Consider the following 22,839-nt stretch of genomic DNA (forward strand, 5'->3'; position numbering starts at 1 on the left):
GATAAGAGTTTTGATCGGGGGGGGAAGAGTTTTGATCGGAGGGGAAGAGTTTTGATCGGGGGGGGAAGTGTTTTGATCGGGGGGATAAGAGTTTTGATCGGGGGTGGAAGAGTCTTGATCGGGGGGTGGAAGATTTTTGATCGGGGGGGGAAGAGTTTTGATCGGGGGGGGAAGAGTTTTGATCGGGGGTGAAGAGTTTTGATTGGGGGATAAGAGTTTTGATCGGGGGGGAAGAGTTTTGATCGGGGGGGAAGAGTTTTGGTCGGAGGGGAAGAGTTTTGATCGGGGGGGAAGAGTTTTGATCGGGGTGGAAGAGTTTTGATCGGGGGGGAAGAGTTTTGATCAGGGGAAAAAATTTTGATCGGGGTGGAAGAGTTTTGATCGGGGGGGAAGAGTTTTGATCGGGGGGGAAGAGTTTTGATCGGGGGGGAAGAGTTTTGATCGGGGGTATAAGAGTTTTGATCGGGGGGGAAGAGTTTTGATCGGGGGGGAAGTGTTTTGAACCGGGGGGAAGTGTTTTGATCGGAGGGGGAAGAGTTTTGAACCGGGGGGGAAGAGTTTTGATCGGGGGGGGAAGAGTTTTGATCGGGGGGGGGAAGAGTTTTGATCGGGGGGGGAAGAGTTTTGATCGGGGGGGAAGAGTTTTGATCGGAGTGGAAGAGTTTTGATCGGGGTGGAAGAGTTTTGATCGGGGGGGAAGAGTTTTGATCGGGGGGGAAGAGTTTTGATCGGGGGATAAGAGTTTTGATCGGGGGGGAAGAGTTTTGATCGGGGGGGAAGAGTTTTGATCGGAGGGGAAGAGTTTTGATCGGGGGGGAAGAGTTTTGAACCGGGGGGAAGTGTTTTGATCGGAGGGGGAAGAGTTTTGAACCGGGGGGGAAGAGTTTTGATCGGGGGGGGAAGAGTTTTGATCGGGGGGGGAAGAGTTTTGATCGGGGGGGGAAGAGTTTTGATCGGGGGGTTAAGAGTTTTGATCGGGGGGGGAAGAGTTTTGATCGGGGGGGAAGAGTTTTGAACCGGGGGGAAGTGTTTTGATCGGAGGGGGAAGAGTTTTGAACCGGGGGGGAAGAGTTTTGATCGGGGGGGAAGAGTTTTGATCAGGGGAAAAAATTTTGATCGGGGTGGAAGAGTTTTGATCGGGGGGGAAGAGTTTTGATCGGGGGGGAAGAGTTTTGATCCGCGGGGGAAGAGTTTTGATCGGGGGGGGGGAGAGTTTTGATCGGCGGGGGGAAGAGTTTTGATCGGTGGGGAAGAGTTTTGATCGGGGGAGGGGAAGAGTTTTGATCAGGGGGGAAGAGGTTTGATCGGGGGGGAAGAGTTTTGATCGGGGGGGAAGAGTTTTGATCGGGGGGGAAGAGTTTTGATCGGGGGGGAAGTGTTTTGAACCGGGGGAAAGAGTTTTGATCGGGGGGGAAGAGTTTTGATCGGGGGGGAAGGGTTTTGATTGCGGGGGGAAGAGTTTTGATCGGCGGGGGAAGAGTTTTGATCAGAGGGGAAAGAGTTTTGATCGGGGGGGATGAGTTTTGATCGCGGGGGGATCAGTTTTGATCGGGGGGAGAAGAGTTTTGATCGGGGGGGAAGAGTTTTGATCAGGGGGGGAAGAGTTTTGATCGGGTGGAAGAGTTTTGATCGGGGGGAAGAGTTTTGATCGGGGGGGATGAGTTTTGATCAGGGGGGGAAGAGTTTTGATCGGGTGGAAGAGTTTTGATCGGGGGGAAGAGTTTTGATCGGGGGGGATGAGTTTTGATCAGGGGGGGAAGAGTTTTGATCAGGGGGGGAAGAGTTTTGATCGGGGGGAAGAGTTTTGATCGGGGGAAGAGTTTTGATTGGGGGCGGAAGAGTTTTGATCGGGGGGAAGAGTTTTGATCTGGGGGGGAAGAGTTTTGATCGGGGGGGAAGAGTTTTGATCGGGGGGGAAGAGTTTTGATCGGGGGGGGAAGAGTTTTGATCGGGGGGGAAGAGTTTTGATCTGGGGGGAAGAGTTTTGATCGGGGGGGGAAGAGTTTTGATCGGGGGGGAAGAGTTTTGATCGGGGGGGGAAGAGTTTTGATCGGCGGGGGAAGAGTTTTGATCTGGGGGGGAAGAGTTTTGATCGGGTGGGGAAGAGTTTTGATCGGGGGGGAAGAGTTTTGATCGGGGGGAAGAGTTTTGATCGGGGGTGAAGAGTTTTGATCGGGGGGGGAAGAGTTCTGATCGGGGAAAATGAGTTTTGATTGGGGAGAAGAGTTTTGATCGGGTGGGGAAGAGTTTTGATCGGGTGGGGAAGAGTTTTGATCGGGTGGGGAAGAGTTTTGATCGGGGGGGAAGAGTTTTGATCGGGGGGAAGAGTTTTGATCGGGGGGGAAGAGTTTTGATCGGGGGGGGGAAGAGTTCTGATCGGGGATAATGAGTTTTGATTGGGGGGAAGAGTTTTGATCGGGTGGGGAAGAGTTTTGATCGGGTGGGGAAGAGTTTTGATCGGGTGGGGAAGAGTTTTGATCGGGGGAGGGGGAAGAGTTTTGATCCGGGGGGGGAAGAGTTTTGATTGGGGGGGGAAGAGTTTTGATCCGGGGGGGGAAGAGTTTTGATCGGGGGGCGAAGAGTTTTGATCGGGGGGGAAGAGTTTTGATCGGGGGAGGGGAAGAATTTTGATCGGGGGGGAAGAGTTTTAATCGGTGGGTAAGAGTTTTAATCGGGGGGGAAGAGTTTTGATCGGGGGAGGGGGAGAGTTTTGATCGGCGGGGGGAAGAGTTTTGATCGGTGGGGAAGAGTTTTGATCGGGAGAGGGGAAGAGTTTTGATCAGGGGGGAAGAGGTTTGATCGGGGGGGAAGAGCTTTGATCGGGGGGATAACAGTTTTGATCGGGGGGGAAGAGTTTTGAACCGGGGGGAAGTGTTTTGATCGGAGTGGAAGAGTTTTGATCGGGGGGGGAAGAGTTTTGATCGGGGGGGGGAAGAGTTTTGATCGGGGGGGGAAGAGTTTTGATCGGCGGGGGGAAGAGTTTTGATCGGTGGGAAAGAGTTTTGATCGGGAGAGGGAAAGAGTTTTGATCAGGGGGGAAGAGGTTTGATCGGGGGGGGAAGAGTTTTGATCGGGGGGATAAGAGTTTTGATCGGGGGGGAAGAGTTTTGAACCGGGGGGAAGTGTTTTGATCGGAGGGGAAGAGTTTTGATCGGGGGGGGGAAGAGTTTTGATCGGGGGGATAAGAGTTTTGATCGGGGGGGTAAGAGTTTTGATCGGGGGGTGGAAGAGTTTTGATCGGGTGGGGAAGAGTTTTGATCGGGGGGGAAGAGTTTTGATCGGGGGATAAGAGTTTTGATCGGGGGGGGAAGAGTTTTGATCAGCGGGGAAGAGTTTTGATCGGGGGGGAAGTGTTTTGATCGGAGGGGGAAGAGTTTTGATCGGGGGGGAAGAGTTTTGATCAGGGGAAAAAATTTTGATCGGGGTGGAAGAGTTTTGATCGGGGGTGAAGAGTTTTGATCGGGGGGATAAGAGTTTTGATCGGGGGGGGGAGAGTTTTGATCGGCGGGGGGAAGAGTTTTGATCGGTGGGGAAGAGTTTTGATCGGGGGGGGAAGAGTTTTGATCGGCGGGGGGAAGAGTTTTGATCGGGGGGGAAGAGTTTTGATCGGCGGGGGGAAGAGTTTTGATCGGTGGGGAAGAGTTTTGATTAGGGGAGGGGAAGAGTTTTGATCGGGGGGAAGAGGTTTGATCGGGGGGGAAGAGTTTTGATCGGGGGGGAAGAGTTTTGATCGGGGGGGAAGAGTTTTGATCTGGGGATGGGAAGAGTTTTGATCGGGGGGATAAGAGTTTTGATCGGGGGGGGGAAGAGTTTTGATCGGGGGGGAAGAGTTTTGATCGGGGGGGAAGAGTTTTGATTGGGGGGGGAAGAGTTTTGATCGGGGGGATAAGAGTTTTGATCGGGGGGGAAGAGTTTTGATCGGAGGGGAAGAGTTTTGATCGGGGGGGGAAGTGTTTTGATCGGGGGGATAAGAGTTTTGATCGGGGGGGGGAAGAGTTTTGATCGGGGGGTGGAAGAGTTTTGATCGGGGGGGGGAAGAGTTTTGATCGGGGGGGGAAGAGTTTTGATCGGGGGGGAAGAGTTTTGATCGGGGGATAAGAGTTTTGATCGGGGGGAAGAGTTTTGATCGGGGGGGAAGAGTTTTGGTCGGAGGGGAAGAGTTTTGATCGGGGTGGAAGAGTTTTGATCGGTGGGGAAGAGTTTTGATCAGGGGAAAAAATTTTGATCGGGGTGGAAGAGTTTTGATCGGGGGGGAAGAGTTTTGATCGGGGGGGAAGAGTTTTGATCGGGGGGGAAGAGTTTTGATCGGGGGTATAAGAGTTTTGATCGGGGGGGAAGAGTTTTGATCGGGGGGGAAGAGTTTTGAACCGGGGGGAAGTGTTTTTATCGGAGGGGGAAGAGTTTTGAACCGGGGGGGAAGAGTTTTGATCGGGGGGGGAAGAGTTTTGATCGGGGGGGGGAAGAGTTTTGATCGGGGGGGGAAGAGTTTTGATCGGGGGGGATAAGAGTTTTGATCGGGGGGGGAAGAGTTTTGATCGGGGGGGAAGAGTTTTGAACCGGGGGGAAGTGTTTTGATCGGAGGGGGAAGTGTTTTGAACCGGGGGGGAAGGGTTTTGATCGGAGGGGAAGAGTTTTGATCGGGGTGGAAGAGTTTTGATCGGAGGGGAAGAGTTTTGATCGGGGGGGAAGAGTTTTGATCGGGGGATAAGAGTTTTGATCGAGGGGGAAGAGTTTTGATCAGGGGGGAAGAGTTTTGATCGGGGGGATAAGAGTTTTGATCGGGGGGGTAAGAGTTTTGATCGGGGGGTGGAAGAGTTTTGATCGGGGGGGGAAGAGTTTTGATCGGGTGGGGAAGAGTTTTGATCGGGGGGGAAGAGTTTTGATCGGGGGGATAAGAGTTTTGATCGGGGGGGGAAGAGTTTTGATCAGCGGGGAAGAGTTTTGAACCGGGGGGAAGTGTTTTGATCGGAGGGGGAAGAGTTTGGAACCGGGGGGGAAGAGTTTTGATCAGGGGAAAAAATTTTGATCGGGGTGGAAGAGTTTTGATCGGGGGGGAAGAGTTTTGATCGGGGGGGAAGAGTTTTGATCCGCGGGGGAAGAGTTTTGATCGGGGGGGGGGAGAGTTTTGATCGGCGGGGGGAAGAGTTTTGATCGGTGGGGAAGAGTTTTGATCGGGGGAGGGGAAGAGTTTTGATCAGGGGGGAAGAGGTTTGATCGGGGGGGAAGAGTTTTGATCGGGGGGGAAGAGTTTTGATCGGGGGGGAAGAGTTTTGATCGGGGGGGAAGTGTTTTGAACCGGGGGAAAGAGTTTTGATCGGGGGGGAAGAGTTTTGATCGGGGGGGAAGGGTTTTGATTGCGGGGGGAAGAGTTTTGATCGGGGGAGGGGGAAGAGTTTTGATCGGGGGAGGGGGAAGAGTTTTGATCGGGGGGCGAAGAGTTTTGATCGGGGGGGAGAGTTTTGATCGGCGGGGGAAGAGTTTTGATCAGAGGGGAAAGAGTTTTGATCGGGGGGGATGAGTTTTGATCGCGGGGGGATCAGTTTTGATCGGGGGGAGAAGAGTTTTGATCGGGGGGGAAGAGTTTTGATCGGCGGTGGAAGAGTTTTGATCAGAGGGGAAAGAGTTTTGATCGGGGGGGATGAGTTTTGATCGCGGGGGGATCAGTTTTGATCGGGGGGAGAAGAGTTTTGATCGGGGGGGAAGAGTTTTGATCGGCGGTGGAAGAGTTTTGATCGGGGGGAAGAGTTTTGATCGGGGGGGATGAGTTTTGATCAGGGGGGGAAGAGTTTTGATCGGGTGGAAGAGTTTTGATCGGGGGGAAGAGTTTTGATCGGGGGGGATGAGTTTTGATCAGGGGGGGAAGAGTTTTGATCAGGGGGGGAAGAGTTTTGATCGGGGGGAAGAGTTTTGATCGGGGGGAAGAGTTTTGATTGGGGGCGGAAGAGTTTTGATCGGGGGGGAAGAGTTTTGATCTGGGGGGGAAGAGTTTTGATTGGGGGTGGAAGAGTTTTGATCGGGGGGGAAGAGTTTTGATCTGGGGGGGAAGAGTTTTGATCGGGGGGGAAGAGTTTTGATCTGGGGGGGAAGAGTTTTGATCGGCGGGGGAAGAGTTTTGATCGGGGGGGAAGAGTTTTGATCGGCGGGGGAAGAGTTTTGATCTGGGGGGAAGAGTTTTGATCGGGGGGGGAAGAGTTTTGATCGGGGGGGAAGAGTTTTGATCGGGGGGGGAAGAGTTTTGATCGGCGGGGGAAGAGTTTTGATCTGGGGGGGAAGAGTTTTGATCGGGGGAGGGGAAGAGTTTTGATCGGGTGGGGAAGAGTTTTGATCGGGTGGGGAAGAGTTTTGATCGGGGGGGAAGAGTTTTGATCGGGGGGGGAAGAGTTTTGATCGGCGGGGGAAGAGTTTTGATCTGGGGGGGAAGAGTTTTGATCGGGGGAGGGGAAGAGTTTTGATCGGGTGGGGAAGAGTTTTGATCGGGGGGGGAAGAGTTTTGATCGGGGGGGAAGAGTTTTGATCGGGGGGAAGAGTTTTGATCTGGGGGGGAAGAGTTTTGATCGGGTGGGGAAGAGTTTTGATCGGGGGGGGAAGAGTTTTGATCGGGTGGGGAAGAGTTTTGATCGGGGGGGAAGAGTTTTGATCGGGTGGGGAAGAGTTTTGATCGGGTGGGGAAGAGTTTTGATCGGGGGGAAGAGTTTTGATCGGGGGGGAAGAGTTTTGATCGGGGGGGGGAAGAGTTCTGATCGGGGAAAATGAGTTTTGATTGGGGGGAAGAGTTTTGATCGGGTGGGGAAGAGTTTTGATCGGGTGGGGAAGAGTTTTGATCGGGTGGGGAAGAGTTTTGATCGGGGGAGGGGGAAGAGTTTTGATCCGGGGGGGGAAGAGTTTTGATTGGGGGGGGAAGAGTTTTGATCCGGGGGGGGAAGAGTTTTGATCGGGGGGCGAAGAGTTTTGATCGGGGGGGAAGAGTTTTGATCGGGGGAGGGGAAGAATTTTGATCGGGGGGGAAGAGTTTTAATCGGTGGGTAAGAGTTTTAATCGGGGGGGAAGAGTTTTGATCGGGGGAGGGGGAGAGTTTTGATCGGCGGGGGGAAGAGTTTTGATCGGGGGGGGAAGAGTTTTGATCGGTGGGGAAGAGTTTTGATCGGGAGAGGGGAAGAGTTTTGATCAGGGGGGAAGAGGTTTGATCGGGGGGGAAGAGCTTTGATCGGGGGGATAAGAGTTTTGATCGGGGGGGAAGAGTTTTGAACCGGGGGGAAGTGTTTTGATCGGAGTGGAAGAGTTTTGATCGGGGGGGGAAGAGTTTTGATCGGGGGGGGGAAGAGTTTTGATCGGGGGGGGAAGAGTTTTGATCGGCGGGGGGAAGAGTTTTGATCGGTGGGAAAGAGTTTTGATCGGGAGAGGGAAAGAGTTTTGATCAGGGGGGAAGAGGTTTGATCGGGGGGGGAAGAGTTTTGATCGGGGGGATAAGAGTTTTGATCGGGGGGGAAGAGTTTTGAACCGGGGGGAAGTGTTTTGATCGGGGGGGGGAAGAGTTTTGATCGGGGGGGAAGAGTTTTGATCGGGGGGGGGAAGAGTTTTGATCGGAGGGGAAGAGTTTTGATCGGGGGGGGGGAAGAGTTTTGATCGGGGGGATAAGAGTTTTGATCGGGGGGGTAAGAGTTTTGATCGGGGGGTGGAAGAGTTTTGATCGGGTGGGGAAGAGTTTTGATCGGGGGGGAAGAGTTTTGATCGGGGGATAAGAGTTTTGATCGGGGGGGGAAGAGTTTTGATCAGCGGGGAAGAGTTTGGAACCGGGGGGGAAGAGTTTTGATCAGGGGAAAAAATTTTGATCGGGGTGGAAGAGTTTTGATCGGGGGGGGAAGAGTTTTGATCGGGGGGATAAGAGTTTTGATCGGGGGGGGGAGAGTTTTGATCGGCGGGGGGAAGAGTTTTGATCGGTGGGGAAGAGTTTTGATCGGGGGGGGAAGAGTTTTGATCGGCGGGGGGAAGAGTTTTGATCGGCGGGGGAAGAGTTTTGATCGGGGTGGAAGAGTTTTGATCGGGGGGGGGGAAGAGTTTTGATCGGGGGGGAAGAGTTTTGATCGGCGGGGGGAAGAGTTTTGATCGGGGGGGAAGAGTTTTGATCGGCGGGGGGAAGAGTTTTGATCGGTGGGGAAGAGTTTTGATTAGGGGAGGGGAAGAGTTTTGATCGGGGGGAAGAGGTTTGATCGGGGGGGAAGAGTTTTGATCGGGGGGGAAGAGTTTTGATCGGGGGGGAAGAGTTTTGATCTGGGGATGGGAAGAGTTTTGATCGGGGGGATAAGAGTTTTGATCGGGGGGGGGAAGAGTTTTGATCGGGGGGGAAGAGTTTTGATCGGGGGGGAAGAGTTTTGATCGGGGGGGGAAGAGTTTTGATCGGGGGGATAAGAGTTTTGATCGGGGGGGAAGAGTTTTGATCGGAGGGGAAGAGTTTTGATCGGGGGGGGAAGTGTTTTGATCGGGGGGATAAGAGTTTTGATCGGGGGGGGGAAGAGTTTTGATCGGGGGGTGGAAGAGTTTTGATCGGGGGGGGGAAGAGTTTTGATCGGGGGGGGAAGAGTTTTGATCGGGGGGGAAGAGTTTTGATCGGGGGATAAGAGTTTTGATCGGGGGGAAGAGTTTTGATCGGGGGGGAAGAGTTTTGGTCGGAGGGGAAGAGTTTTGATCGGGGTGGAAGAGTTTTGATCGGTGGGGAAGAGTTTTGATCAGGGGAAAAAATTTTGATCGGGGTGGAAGAGTTTTGATCGGGGGGGAAGAGTTTTGATCGGGGGGGAAGTGTTTTGATCGGGGGGGAAGAGTTTTGATCGGGGGTATAAGAGTTTTGATCGGGGGGGAAGAGTTTTGATCGGGGGGGAAGAGTTTTGATCGGGGGGGAAGAGTTTTGATCGGGGGGGAAGAGTTTTGATCGGGGGTATAAGAGTTTTGATCGGGGGGGAAGAGTTTTGATCGGGGGGGAAGAGTTTTGAACCGGGGGGAAGTGTTTTTATCGGAGGGGGAAGAGTTTTGAACCGGGGGGGAAGAGTTTTGATCGGGGGGGGAAGAGTTTTGATCGGGGGGGGGAAGAGTTTTGATCGGGGGGGGAAGAGTTTTGATCGGGGGGGATAAGAGTTTTGATCGGGGGGGGAAGAGTTTTGATCGGGGGGGAAGAGTTTTGAACCGGGGGGAAGTGTTTTGATCGGAGGGGGAAGTGTTTTGAACCGGGGGGGAAGAGTTTTGATCGGAGGGGAAGAGTTTTGATCGGGGTGGAAGAGTTTTGATCGGAGGGGAAGAGTTTTGATCGGGGGGGAAGAGTTTTGATCGGGGGATAAGAGTTTTGATCGAGGGGGAAGAGTTTTGATCGGGGGGATAAGAGTTTTGATCGGGGGGGTAAGAGTTTTGATCGGGGGGTGGAAGAGTTTTGATCGGGGGGGGAAGAGTTTTGATCGGGTGGGGAAGAGTTTTGATCGGGGGGGAAGAGTTTTGATCGGGGGGATAAGAGTTTTGATCGGGGGGGAAGAGTTTTGATCGGGGGGATAAGAGTTTTGATCGGGGGGGGAAGAGTTTTGATCGGGGTGGAAGAGTTTTGAACCGGGGGGAAGTGTTTTGATCGGAGGGGGAAGAGTTTGGAACCGGGGGGGAAGAGTTTTGATCAGGGGAAAAAATTTTGATCGGGGTGGAAGAGTTTTGATCGGGGGGGGAAGAGTTTTGATCGGGGGGATAAGAGTTTTGATCGGGGGGGGGAGAGTTTTGATCGGCGGGGGGAAGAGTTTTGATCGGTGGGGAAGAGTTTTGATCGGGGGGGGAAGAGTTTTGATCGGCGGGGGGAAGAGTTTTGATCGGGGGGGAAGAGTTTTGATCGGCGGGGGGAAGAGTTTTGATCGGTGGGGAAGAGTTTTGATTAGGGGAGGGGAAGAGTTTTGATCAGGGGGGAAGAGGTTTGATCGGGGGGGAAGAGTTTTGATCGGGGGGGAAGAGTTTTGATCGGGGGGGAAGAGTTTTGATCTGGGGATGGGAAGAGTTTTGATCGGGGGGATAAGAGTTTTGATCGGGGGGGGAAGAGTTTTGATCGGGGGGGAAGAGTTTTGATCGGGGGGGAAGAGTTTTGATCGGGGGGGGAAGAGTTTTGATCGGGGGGATAAGAGTTTTGATCGGGGGGGGAAGAGTTTTGATCGGAGGGGAAGAGTTTTGATCGGGGGGGGAAGTGTTTTGATCGGGGGGATAAGAGTTTTGATCGGGGGGGGAAGAGTTTTGATCGGGGGGTGGAAGAGTTTTGATCGGGGGGGGGAAGAGTTTTGATCGGGGGGGGAAGAGTTTTGATCGGGGGGGAAGAGTTTTGATCGGGGGATAAGAGATTTGATCGGGGGGGAAGAGTTTTGATCGGGGGGGAAGAGTTTTGGTCGGAGGGGAAGAGTTTTGATCGGGGTGGAAGAGTTTTGATCGGGGGGGAAGAGTTTTGATCAGGGGAAAAAATTTTGATCGGGGTGGAAGAGTTTTGATCGGGGGGGAAGAGTTTTGATCGGGGGGGAAGAGTTTTGATCGGGGGTATAAGAGTTTTGATCGGGGGGGAAGAGTTTTGATCGGGGGGGAAGAGTTTTGATCGGGGGGGAAGAGTTTTGATCGGGGGTATAAGAGTTTTGATCGGGGGGGAAGAGTTTTGATCGGGGGGAAGAGTTTTGATCGGGGGGGAAGAGTTTTGATCGGGGGGGAAGAGTTTTGAACCGGGGGGAAGTGTTTTGATCGGAGGGGGAAGAGTTTTGAACCGGGGGGGAAGAGTTTTGATCGGAGGGGAAGAGTTTTGATCGGGGTGGAAGAGTTTTGATCGGGGGGGAAGAGTTTTGATCGGGGGGGAAGAGTTTTGATCGGGGGATAAGAGTTTTGATCGGGGGGGAAGAGTTTTGATCGGGGGGGAAGAGTTTTGATCGGAGGGGAAGAGTTTTGATCGGGGTGGAAGAGTTTTGATCGGGGGGGAAGAGTTTTGATCAGGGGAAAAAATTTTGATTGGGGTGGAAGAGTTTTGATTGGGGGGGAAGAGTTTTGATCGGGGGGGAAGAGTTTTGATCGGGGGGGAAGAGTTTTGATCGGGGGGATAAGAGTTTTGATCGGGGGGGAAGAGTTTTGATCGGGGGGGAAGAGTTTTGAACCGGGGGGAAGTGTTTTGATCGGAGGGGGAAGAGTTTTGAACCGGGGAGGAAGAGTTTTGATCGGGGGGGGAAGAGTTTTGATCGGGGGGGGAAGAGTTTTGATCGGGGGGGGAAGAGTTTTGATCGGGGGGATAAGAGTTTTGATCGGGGGGGGAAGAGTTTTGATCGGGGGGGAAGAGTTTTGAACCGGGGGAAGTGTTTTGATCGGAGGGGGAAGAGTTTTGAACCGGGGGGGAAGAGTTTTGATCGGGGGGAAGAGTTTTGATCAGGGGAAAAAATTTTGATCGGGGTGGAAGAGTTTTGATCGGGGGGGAAGAGTTTTGATCGGGGGGAAGAGTTTTGATCCGCGGGGGAAGAGTTTTGATCGGGGTGGAAGAGTTTTGATCGGGGGGGAAGAGTTTTGATCGGGGGAAAAAATTGTGATCGGGGTGGAAGAGTTTTGATCGGGGGGGAAGAGTTTTGATCGGGGGGGAAGAGTTTTGATCGGGGGGATAAGAGTTTTGATCGGGGGGTGAAGAGTTTTGATCAGCGGGGAAGAGTTTTGAACCGGGGAGAAGTGTTTTGATCGGAGGGGGAAGAGTTTGGAACCGGGGGGGAAGAGTTTTGATCGGGGGGGAAGAGTTTTGATCGGGGGGGAAGAGTTTTGGTCGGAGGGGAAGAGTTTTGATCGGGGTGGAAGAGTTTTGATCGGGGGGGAAGAGTTTTGATCAGGGGAAAAAATTTTGATCGGGGTGGAAGAGTTTTGATCGGGGGGAAGAGTTTTGATCGGGGGGGAAGAGTTTTGATCGGGGGGGAAGAGTTTTGATCGGGGGTATAAGAGTTTTGATCGGGGGGGAAGAGTTTTGATCGGGGGGGAAGAGTTTTGATCGGGGGGAAGAGTTTTGATCGGGGGGAAGAGTTTTGAACCGGGGGGAAGAGTTTTGACGGGAAGATCGAGGGGAAGAGTTTTGATCGGGGTGGAAGAGTTTTGATCGGGGGGGAAGAGTTTTGATCGGGGGGAAGAGTTTTGAACCGGGGGAAGTGTTTTGATCGGAGGGGAAGAGTTTTGAACCGGGGGGGAAGAGTTTTGATCGGGGGGGGAAGAGTTTTGATCGGGGGGGGAAGAGTTTTGATCGGGGGGGGAAGAGTTTTGATCGGGGGGGATAAGAGTTTTGATCGGGGGCGGAAGAGTTTTGATCGGGGGGGAAGAGTTTTGAACCGGGGGGAAGTGTTTTGATCGGAGGGGGAAGAGTTTTGAACCGGGGGGAAGAGTTTTGATCGGAGGGGAAGAGTTTTGATCGGGGTGGAAGAGTTTTGATCGGGGGGGAAGAGTTTGATCGGGGGGATAAGAGTTTTGATCGGGGGGGAAGAGTTTTGATCGGGGGGGAAGAGTTTTGATCGGAGGGGAAGAGTTTTGATCGGGGTGGAAGAGTTTTGATCGGGGGGGAAGAGTTTTGATCAGGGGAAAAAATTTTGATTGGGGTGGAAGAGTTTTGATTGGGGGGGAAGAGTTTTGATCGGGGGGGAAGAGTTTTGATCGGGGGGGAAGAGTTTTGAACCGGGGGGAAGTGTTTTGATCGGAGGGGGAAGAGTTTTGATCGGGGGGGAAGAGTTTTGATCGGGGGGGAAGAGTTTTGAACCGGGGGGAAGTGTTTTGATCGGAGGGGGAAGAGTTTTGAACCGGGGGGGAAGAGTTTTGATCGGGGGGGGAAGAGTTTTGATCGGGGGGGGAAGAGTTTTGATCGGGGGGGGGAAGAGTTTTGATCGGGGGGGATAAGAGTTTTGATCAGGGGGGGAAGAGTTTTGATCGGGGGGAAGAGTTTTGAACCGGGGGGAAGTGTTTTGATCGGAGGGGGAAGAGTTTTGAACCGGGGGGGAAGAGTTTTGATCAGGGGAAAAAATTTTGATCGGGGTGGAAGAGTTTTGATCGGGGGGGAAGAGTTTTGATCGGGGGGGGAAGAGTTTTGATCCGCGGGGGAAGAGTTTTGATCGGGGGGGGGGAGAGTTTTGATCGGCGGGGGGAAGAGTTTTGATCGGTGGGGAAGAGTTTTGATCGGGGGAGGGGAAGAGTTTTGATCAGGGGGGAAGAGTTTTGATCGGGGGGAAGAGTTTTGATCGGGGGGGAAGAGGTTTGATCGGGGGAGGGGAAGAGTTTTGATCAGGGGGGAAGAGTTTTGATCGGGGGGGAAGAGTTTTGATCGGGGGGGAAGAGTTTTGATCGGGGGGATAAGAGTTTTGATCGGGGTGGAAGAGTTTTGATCGGGGGGGAAGAGTTTTGATCGGGGGGGAAGTGTTTTGATCGGAGGGGGAAGAGTTTGGAACCGGGGGAAGAGTTTTGATCAGGGGAAAAAATTTTGATCGGGTGGAAGAGTTTTGATCGGGGGGGAAGAGTTTTGATCAGGGGAAAAAATTTTGATCGGGGTGGAAGAGTTTTGATCGGGGGGGAAGAGTTTTGATCGGGGGGGAAGAGTTTTGATCGGGGGGATAAGAGTTTTGATCGGGGGGGAAGAGTTTTGATCAGCGGGGAAGAGTTTTGAACCGGGGGGAAGTGTTTTGATCGGAGGGGGAAGAGTTTGGAACCGGGGGGGAAGAGTTTTGATCAGGGGAAAAAATTTTGATCGGGGTGGAAGAGATTTGATCGGCGGGGAAGAGTTTTGATCGGGGGGGGAAGAGTTTTGATCGGGGGATAAGAGTTTTGATCGGGGGGGGAAGAGTTTTGATCGGTGGGGGAAGAGTTTTGATCGGCGGGGGGAAGAGTTTTGATCGGGGGGGAAGAGTTTTGATCGGGGGAGGGGAAGAGTTTTGATCGGGGGGGAAGAGTTTTGATCGGCGGGGGAAGAGTTTTGATCGGTGGGGAAGAGTTTTGATCGGTGGGGAAGAGTTTTGATTAGGGGAGGGGAAGAGTTTTGATCAGGGGGGAAGAGTTTTGATCGGGGGGGAAGAGTTTTGATTAGGGGAGGGGAAGAGTTTTGATCGGGGGGGAAGAGTTTTGATCGGGGGGGAAGAGTTTTGATCGGGGGGGAAGAGTTTTGATCGGGGGGGGAAGAGTTTTGATCGGGGGGATAAGAGTTTTGATCGGGGGGGGAAGAGTTTTGATTGGAGGGGAAGAGTTTTGATCGGGGGGGGAAGTGTTTTGATCGGGGGATAAGAGTTTTGATCGGGGGGGGAAGAGTTTTGATCGGGGGGTGGAAGAGTTTTGATCGGGGGGGGAAGAGTTTTGATCGGGGGGGGAAGAGTTTTGATCGGGGGGGGAAGAGTTTTGATCGAGGGGAAGAGTTTTGATCGGGGGATAAGAGTTTTGATCGGGGGGGGAAGAGTTTTGATCGGGGGGGAAGAGTTTTGGTCGGGGGGAAGAGTTTTGATCAGGGGAAAAAATTTTGATCGGGGTGGAAGAGTTTTGATCGGGGGGGAAGAGTTTTGATCGGGGGGGAAGAGTTTTGATCGGGGGGGAAGAGTTTTGATCGGGGGTATAAGAGTTTTGATCGGGGGGGAAGAGTTTTGATCGGGGGGGAAGAGTTTTGATCGGGGGATAAGAGTTTTGATCGGGGGGGAAGAGTTTTGATCGGGGGGAAGAGTTTTGATCGGAGGGGAAGAGTTTTGATCGGGGTGGAAGAGTTTTGATCGGGGGGGAAGAGTTTTGATCAGGGGAAAAAATTTTGATCGGGGTGGAAGAGTTTTGATTGGGGGGGAAGAGTTTTGATCGGGGGGAAGAGTTTTGATCGGGGGGGAAGAGTTTTGATCGGGGGGATAAGAGTTTTGATCGGGGGGAAGAGTTTTGATCGGGGGGGAAGAGTTTTGAACCGGGGGGAAGTGTTTTGATCGGAGGGGGAAGAGTTTTGAACCGGGGGGGAAGAGTTTTGATCGGGGGGGGAAGAGTTTTGATCGGGGGGGGGAAGAGTTTTGATCGGGGGGGAAGAGTTTTGATCGGGGGGATAAGAGTTTTGATCGGGGGGGAAGAGTTTTGATCGGGGGGAAGAGTTTTGAACCGGGGGGGGAAGTGTTTTGATCGGAGGGGGAAGAGTTTTGAACCGGGGGGGAAGAGTTTTGATCGGGGGGGAAGAGTTTTGATCAGGGGAAAAATTTTGATCGGGGTGGAAGAGTTTTGATCGGGGGGAAGAGTTTTGATCGCGGGGGGAAGAGTTTTGATCCGCGGGGGAAGAGTTTTGATCGGGGGGGGAGGAGAGTTTTGATCGGCGGGGGGAAGAGTTTTGATCGGTGGGGAAGAGTTTTGATCGGGGGAGGGGAAGAGTTTTGATCAGGGGGGAAGATGTTTGATCGGGGGGGAAGAGTTTTGATCGGGGGGGAAGAGTTTTGATCGGGGGGGAAGAGTTTTGATCGGGGGGATAAGAGTTTTGATCGGGGTGGAAGAGTTTTGATCGGGGGGGAAGAGTTTTGATCGGGGGGGAAGAGTTTTGATCGGGGGGGAAGTGTTTTGATCAGAGGGGGAAGAGTTTGGAACCGGGGGGGAAGAGTTTTGATCGGGGGGGAAGAGTTTTGATCAGGGGAAAAAATTTTGATCGGGGTGGAAGAGTTTTGATCGGGGGGGAAGAGTTTTGATCGGGGGGGAAGAGTTTTGATCGGAGGGGGAAGAGTTTTGATCGGGGAGGGGGAAGAGTTTTGATCGGGGGGGGAAGTGTTTTGATCGGTGGGGGGAAGAGTTTAGATCAGGTGGAAGAGTTTTGATCGGGGGGTGGAAGAGTTTTGATCGGGGGGGTGGAAGAGTTTTGATCGGGGGGGAAGAGTTTTGATCGGGGGAAGAATTTTGATCGGAGGTGAAGAGTTATGATCGGGGGGGGGAAGAGTTTTGATTGGGGGGGAAGCGTATTGATCGGGGGGGAATGAGTTTTGATCGGGGGGAAGAGTTTTGATCGGGGGGAAGAGTTTTGATCGGGGGGGGAAGAGTTTTGATCTGGGTGGGGGAAGAGTTTTGATCGGGGGGGAAGAGTTTTGATCGGGGGCGGAAGAGTTTTGATCGGGGGGGAAGAGTTTTGCTCAGGGGGGAAGAGTTTTGATCGGGGGAGGAAGAGTTTTGATCGGGGGGGAAGAGTTTTGCTCAGGGGGGAATAGTTTTGATCGGGGGGGAAGAGTTTTGATCGGGGGGGAAGAGTTTTGATCGGGGGGGGAAGAGTTTTGATCGAGGGGATAAGAGTTTTGATCGGGGGGGGAAGAGTTTTGATCGGAGGGGAAGAGTTTTGATCGGGGGGGGAAGTGTTTTGATCGGGGGGATAAGAGTTTTGATCGGGGGTGGAAGAGTCTTGATCGGGGGGTGGAAGAGTTTTGATCGGGGGGGGGAAGAGTTTTGATCGGGGGGGGAAGAGTTTTGATCGGGGGTGAAGAGTTTTGATCGGGGGATAAGAGTTTTGATCGGCGGGGAAGAGTTTTGATCGGGGGGGAAGAGTTTTGGTCGGAGGGGAAGAGTTTTGATCGGGGTGGAAGAGTTTTGATCGGGGGGGAAGAGTTTTGATCAGGGGAAAAAATTTTGATCGGGGTGGAAGAGTTTTGATCGGGGGGGAAGAGTTTTGATCGGGGGGGAAGAGTTTTGATCGGGGGGGAAGAGTTTTGATCGGGGGTATAAGAGTTTTGATCGGGGGGGAAGAGTTTTGATCGGGGGGGAAGTGTTTTGAACCGGGGGGAAGTGTTTTGATCGGAGGGGGAAGAGTTTTGAACCGGGGGGGAAGAGTTTTGATCGGGGGGGGAAGAGTTTTGATCGGGGGGGGGAAGAGTTTTGATCGGGGGGGGAAGAGTTTTTATCGGGGGGGATAAGAGTTTTGATCGGGGGGGGAAGAGTTTTGATCAGGGGGGAAGAGTTTTGAACCGGGGGGAAGTGTTTTGATCGGAGGGGGAAGAGTTTTGATCGGGGGGGAAGAGTTTTGATCGGGGGATAAGAGTTTTGATCGGGGGGAAGAGTTTTGATCGGGGGGGAAGAGTTTTGATCGGGGGATAAGAGTTTTGATCGGGGGGGAAGAGTTTTGATCGGGGGGGAAGAGTTTTGATCGGAGGGGAAGAGTTTTGATCGGGGGGGAAGAGTTTTGAACCGGGGGGAAGTGTTTTGATCGGAGGGGGAAGAGTTTTGAACCGGGGGGGAAGAGTTTTGATCGGGGGGGGAAGAGTTTTGATCGGGGGGGGAAGAGTTTTGATCGGGGGGGAAGAGTTTTGATCGGGGGGGATAAGAGTTTTGATCGGGGGGGGAAGAGTTTTGATCGGGGGGGAAGAGTTTTGAACCGGGGGGAAGTGTTTTGATCGGAGGGGGAAGAGTTTTGAACCGGGGGGGAAGAGTTTTGATCGGGGGGGAAGAGTTTTGATCAGGGGAAAACATTTTGATCGGGGTGGAAGAGTTTTGATCGGGGGGGAAGAGTTTTGATCGGGGGGGAAGAGTTTTGATCCGCGGGGGAAGAGTTTTGATCGGGGGGGGGAGAGTTTTGATCGGCGGGGGGAAGAGTTTTGATCGGTGGGGAAGAGTTTTGATCGGGGAGGGGAAGAGTTTTGATCAGGGGGGAAGAGGTTTGATCGGGGGGGAAGAGTTTTGATCGGGGGGGAAGAGTTTTGATCGGGGGGGAAGAGTTTTGATCGGGGGGATAAGAGTTTTGATCGGGGGGGGAAGAGTTTTGATCGGGGGGGAAGAGTTTTGAACCGGGGGGAAGAGTTTTGATCGGGGGGGAAGAGTTTTGATCAGGGGAAAAAATTTTGATCGGGGTGGAAGAGTTTTGATCGGGGGGGAAGAGTTTTGATCGGGGGGGAAGTGTTTTGATCGGAGGGGGAAGAGTTTGGAACCGGGGGGGAAGAGTTTTGATCGGGGGGGAAGAGTTTTGATCAGGGGAAAAAATTTTGATCGGGGTGGAAGAGTTTTGATCGGGGGGGAAGAGTTTTGATCGGGGGGGAAGAGTTTTGATCGGAGGGGGAAGAGTTTTGATCGGGGAGGGGGAAGAGTTTTGATCGGGGGGGGAAGTGTTTTGATCGGTGGGGGGAAGAGTTTAGATCAGGTGGAAGAGTTTTGATCGGGGGGTGGAAGAGTTTTGATCGGGGGGGTGGAAGAGTTTTGATCGGGGGGGAAGAGTTTTGATCGGGGGAAGAATTTTGATCGGAGGTGAAGAGTTATGATCGGGGGGGGGAAGAGTTTTGATCGGGGGGGAAGCGTATTGATCGGGGGGGAATGAGTTTTGATCGGGGGGGAAGAGTTTTGATCGGGGGGAAGAGTTTTGATCGGGGGGGGAAGAGTTTTGATCTGGGTGGGGGAAGAGTTTTGATCGGGGGGGAAGAGTTTTGATCGGGGGCGGAAGAGTTTTGATCGGGGGGGAAGAGTTTTGCTCAGGGGGGAATAGTTTTGCTCGGGGGCGGAAGAGTTTTGATCGGGGGGGAAGAGTTTTGATCGGGGGGGGGGAAGAGTTCTGATGGGGGAAAATGAGTTTTGATTGGGGGGAAGAGTTTTGATTGGGTGGGGAAGAGTTTTGATCGGGTGGGGAAGAGTTTTGATCGGGGGAGGGGAAGAGTTTTGATCCGGGGGGGGAAGAGTTTTGATCGGGGGGGAAGAGTTTTGATCGGGGGAGGGGAATAATTTTGATCGGGGGGGAAGAGTTTTAATCGGTGAGTAAGAGTTTTAATCGGGGAGGGGAAGAGTTTTGATCGGGGGAGGGGGAAGAGTTTTGATCCGCGTGGGAAGAGTTTTGATCGGGGGGGGAAGAGTTTTGATCGGGGGGAGAAGAGTTTTGATCGGCGGGGGAAGAGTTTTGATCGGTGGGGAAGAGTTTTGATCGGTGGGGAAGAGTTTTGATCGGTGGGGAAGAGTTTTGATCGGGGGAGGGGAAGAGTTTTGATCGGGGGGGGAAGAGTTTTGATCGGGGGGGGAAGAGTTTTGATCGGGGGGGGAAGAGTTTTGATCGGGGGAGGGGAAGAGTTTTGATCGGGGGGGAAGAGTTTTGATCGGTGGGGAAGAGTTTTGATCGGTGGGGAAGAGTTTTGATCGGGGGGGAGAAGAGTTTTGATCGGTGGGGAAGAGTTTTGATCGGTGGGGAAGAGTTTTGATCGGGGGGGAGAAGAGTTTTGATCGGGGGGGAAGAGTTTTGATCGGTGGGGAAGAGTTTTGATCGGGAGGGGAAGAGTTTTGATCGGGGGGGAGGAGAGTTTTGATCGGCGGGGGGAAGAGTTTTGATCGGTGGGGAAGAGTTTTGATCGGGGGGGGGAGTGTTTTGATCAGGGGGGAAGAAGTTTGATCGGGGGGGGAAGAGTTTTGATCGGGGGGGGAAGAGTTTTGATCGGGGGGGGAAGAGTTTTGATCGGGGGGGAAGAGTTTTGATCGGGGGGGAGGAGAGTTTTGATCGGCGGGGGGAAGAGTTTTGATCGGTGGGGGGAAGAGTTTTGATCGGGGGGGAAGAGTTTTGATCGGGGGGGAGGAGAGTTTTGATCGGCGGGGGGAAGAGTTTTGATCGGTGGGGAAGAGTTTTGATCGGGGGGGGGAGTGTTTTGATCAGGGGGGAAGAAGTTTGATCGGGGGGGGAAGAGTTTTGATCGGGGGGGGAAGAGTTTTGATCGGGGGGGGAAGAGTTTTGATCGGGGGGGGAAGAAGTTTGATCGGGGGGGGAAGAGTTTTGATCGGGGGGGGAAGAGTTTTGATCGGGGGGGGAAGAGTTTTGATCGGTGGGGAAGAGTTTTGATCGGGGGAGGGGAAGAGTTTTGATCGGGGGGGAAGAGTTTTGATCGGGGGGGAGGAGAGTTTTGATCGGCGGGTGGAAGAGTTTTGATCAGTGGGGAAGAGTTTTGATCGGGGGGGGATGTGTTTTGATCAGGGGGGAAGAGGTTTGATCGGGGGGGAAGAGTTTTGATCGGGGGGGGAAGAGTTTTGATCGGGGGGGGTAGTGTTTTGATCAGGGGGGAAGAGGTTTGATCGGGGGGGAAGAGTTTTGATCGGGGGGGGAAGAGTTTTGATCGGGGGGGAAGAGGTTTGATCGGGGGGGAAGAGTTTTGATCGGGGGAGGGGAAGAGTTTTGTGTTCAGGGGGGAAGAGGTTTGATCGGGGGGGGAAGAGTTTTGATCGGGGGGGAAGAGTTTTGATCGGGGGGGGAAGAGTTTTGATCGGGGGGAAGAGTTTTGATCAGGGGAAAAAATTTTGATCGGGGTGGAAGAGTTTTGATCGGGGGGGAAGAGTTTTGATCGGGGGAGGGGGAAGAGTTTTGATCGGGGGGGGGAAGAGTTTTGATCGGGGGGGAAGAGTTTTGATCAGGGGAAAAAATTTTGATCGGGGTGGAAGAGTTTTGATCGGGGGGAAGAGTTTTGATCGGGGGGGGGAAGAGTTTTGAACTGGGGGGGAAGAGTTTTGATCAGGGGAAAAAATTTTGATCGGGGTGGAAGAGTTTTGATCGGGGGGGAAGAGTTTTGATCAGGGGAAAAAATTTTGATCGGGGTGGAAGAGTTTTGATCGGGGGGGAAGAGTTTTGATCGGGGGGGAAGAGTTTTGATTAGGGGAGGGGAAGAGTTTTGATCAGGGGGGAAGAGGTTTGATCGGGGGGGAAGAGTTTTGATCGGGGGGGAAGAGTTTTGATCGGGGGGGAAGAGTTTTGATCTGGGGATGGGAAGAGTTTTGATCGGGGGGATAAGAGTTTTGATCGGGGGGGAAGAGTTTTGATCGGGGGGAAGAGTTTTGATCGGGGGGGAAGAGTTTTGATCGGGGGGGGAAGAGTTTTGATCGGGGGGGAGGAGAGTTTTGATCGGCGGGTGGAAGAGTTTTGATCAGTGGGGAAGAGTTTTGATCGGGGGGGGATGTGTTTTGATCAGGGGGGAAGAGGTTTGATCGGGGGGGAAGAGTTTTGATCGGGGGGGAAGAGTTTTGATCGGGGGGGGAAGAGTTTTGATCGGGGGGGGTAGTGTTTTGATCAGGGGGGAAGAGGTTTGATCGGGGGGGAAGAGTTTTGATCGGGGGGGGAAGAGGTTTGATCGGGGGGGAAGAGTTTTGATCGGGGGAGGGGAAGAGTTTTGATCAGGGGGGAAGAGGTTTGATCGGGGGGGGAAGAGTTTTGATCGGGGGGGAAGAGTTTTGATCGGGGGGGAAGAGTTTTGATCGGGGGGAAGAGTTTTGATCAGGGGAAAAAATTTTGATCGGGGTGGAAGAGTTTTGATCGGGGGGGAAGAGTTTTGATCGGGGGAGGGGGAAGAGTTTTGATCGGGGGGGGGAAGAGTTTTGATCGGGGGGGAAGAGTTTTGATCAGGGGAAAAAATTTTGATCGGGGTGGAAGAGTTTTGATCGGGGGGGAAGAGTTTTGATCGGGGGGGGGAAGAGTTTTGAACTGGGGGGGAAGAGTTTTGATCAGGGGAAAAAATTTTGATCGGGGTGGAAGAGTTTTGATCGGGGGGGAAGAGTTTTGATCAGGGGAAAAAATTTTGATCGGGGTGGAAGAGTTTTGATTGGGGGGGAAGAGTTTTGATCGGGGGGGAAGAGTTTTGATCAGGGGGGGGAGAGTTTTGATCGGCGGGGGGAAGAGTTTTGATCGGTGGGGAAGAGTTTTGATCGGGGGGGGGAAGAGTTTTGATCGGCGGGGGGAAGAGTTTTGATCGGGGGGGGAAGAGTTTTGATCGGCGGGAGGAAGAGTTTTGATCGGTGGGGAAGAGTTTTGATTAGGGGAGGGGAAGAGTTTTGATCAGGGGGGAAGAGGTTTGATCGGGGGGGAAGAGTTTTGATCGGGGGGGAAGAGTTTTGATCGGGGGGGAAGAGTTTTGATCTGGGGATGGGAAGAGTTTTGATCGGGGGGGGAAGAGTTTTGATCGGGGGGATAAGAGTTTTGATCGGGGGGGAAGAGTTTTGATCGGAGGGGAAGAGTTTTGATCGGGGGGGAAAGAGTTTTGATCGGGGGATAAGAGTTTTGATCGGTGGGGGAAGAGTTTTGATCGGGGGGTGGAAGAGTTTTGATCAGGGGGGAAGAGGTTTGATCGGGGGGGGAAGAGTTTCGATCGGGGGGGAAGAGTTTTGATCGGGGGGGGAAGAGTTTTGATCGGGGGGAAGAGTTTTGATCAGGGGAAAAAATTTTGATCGGGGTGGAAGAGTTTTGATCGGGGGGGAAGAGTTTTGATCGGGGGAGGGGGAAGAGTTTTGATCGGGGGGGGAAGAGTTTTGATCGGGGGGGAAGAGTTTTGATCAGGGGAAAAAATTTTGATCGGGGTGGAAGAGTTTTGATCGGGGGGGAAGAGTTTTGATCGGGGGGGGGAAGAGTTTTGAACTGGGGGGGAAGAGTTTTGATCAGGGGAAAAAATTTTGATCGGGGTGGAAGAGTTTTGATCGGGGGGGAAGAGTTTTGATCAGGGGAAAAAATTTTGATCGGGGTGGAAGAGTTTTGATCGGGGGGGAAGAGTTTTGATCGGGGGGGAAGAGTTTTGATCAGGGGGGGGAGAGTTTTGATCGGCGGGGGGAAGAGTTTTGATCGGTGGGGAAGAGTTTTGATCGGGGGGGGGAAGAGTTTTGATCGGCGGGGGGAAGAGTTTTGATCGGGGGGGGAAGAGTTTTGATCGGCGGGAGGAAGAGTTTTGATCGGTGGGGAAGAGTTTTGATTAGGGGAGGGGAAGAGTTTTGATCAGGGGGGAAGAGGTTTGATCGGGGGGGAAGAGTTTTGATCGGGGGGGAAGAGTTTTGATCGGGGGGGAAGAGTTTTGATCTGGGGATGGGAAGAGTTTTGATCGGGGGGGGAAGAGTTTTGATCGGGGGGATAAGAGTTTTGATCGGGGGGGAAGAGTTTTGATCGGA

This window comes from Pristiophorus japonicus, chromosome 7 (genome assembly GCF_044704955.1).
Source record: "Pristiophorus japonicus isolate sPriJap1 chromosome 7, sPriJap1.hap1, whole genome shotgun sequence".
In the NCBI taxonomy this organism is placed as follows: domain Eukaryota; kingdom Metazoa; phylum Chordata; class Chondrichthyes; family Pristiophoridae; genus Pristiophorus; species Pristiophorus japonicus.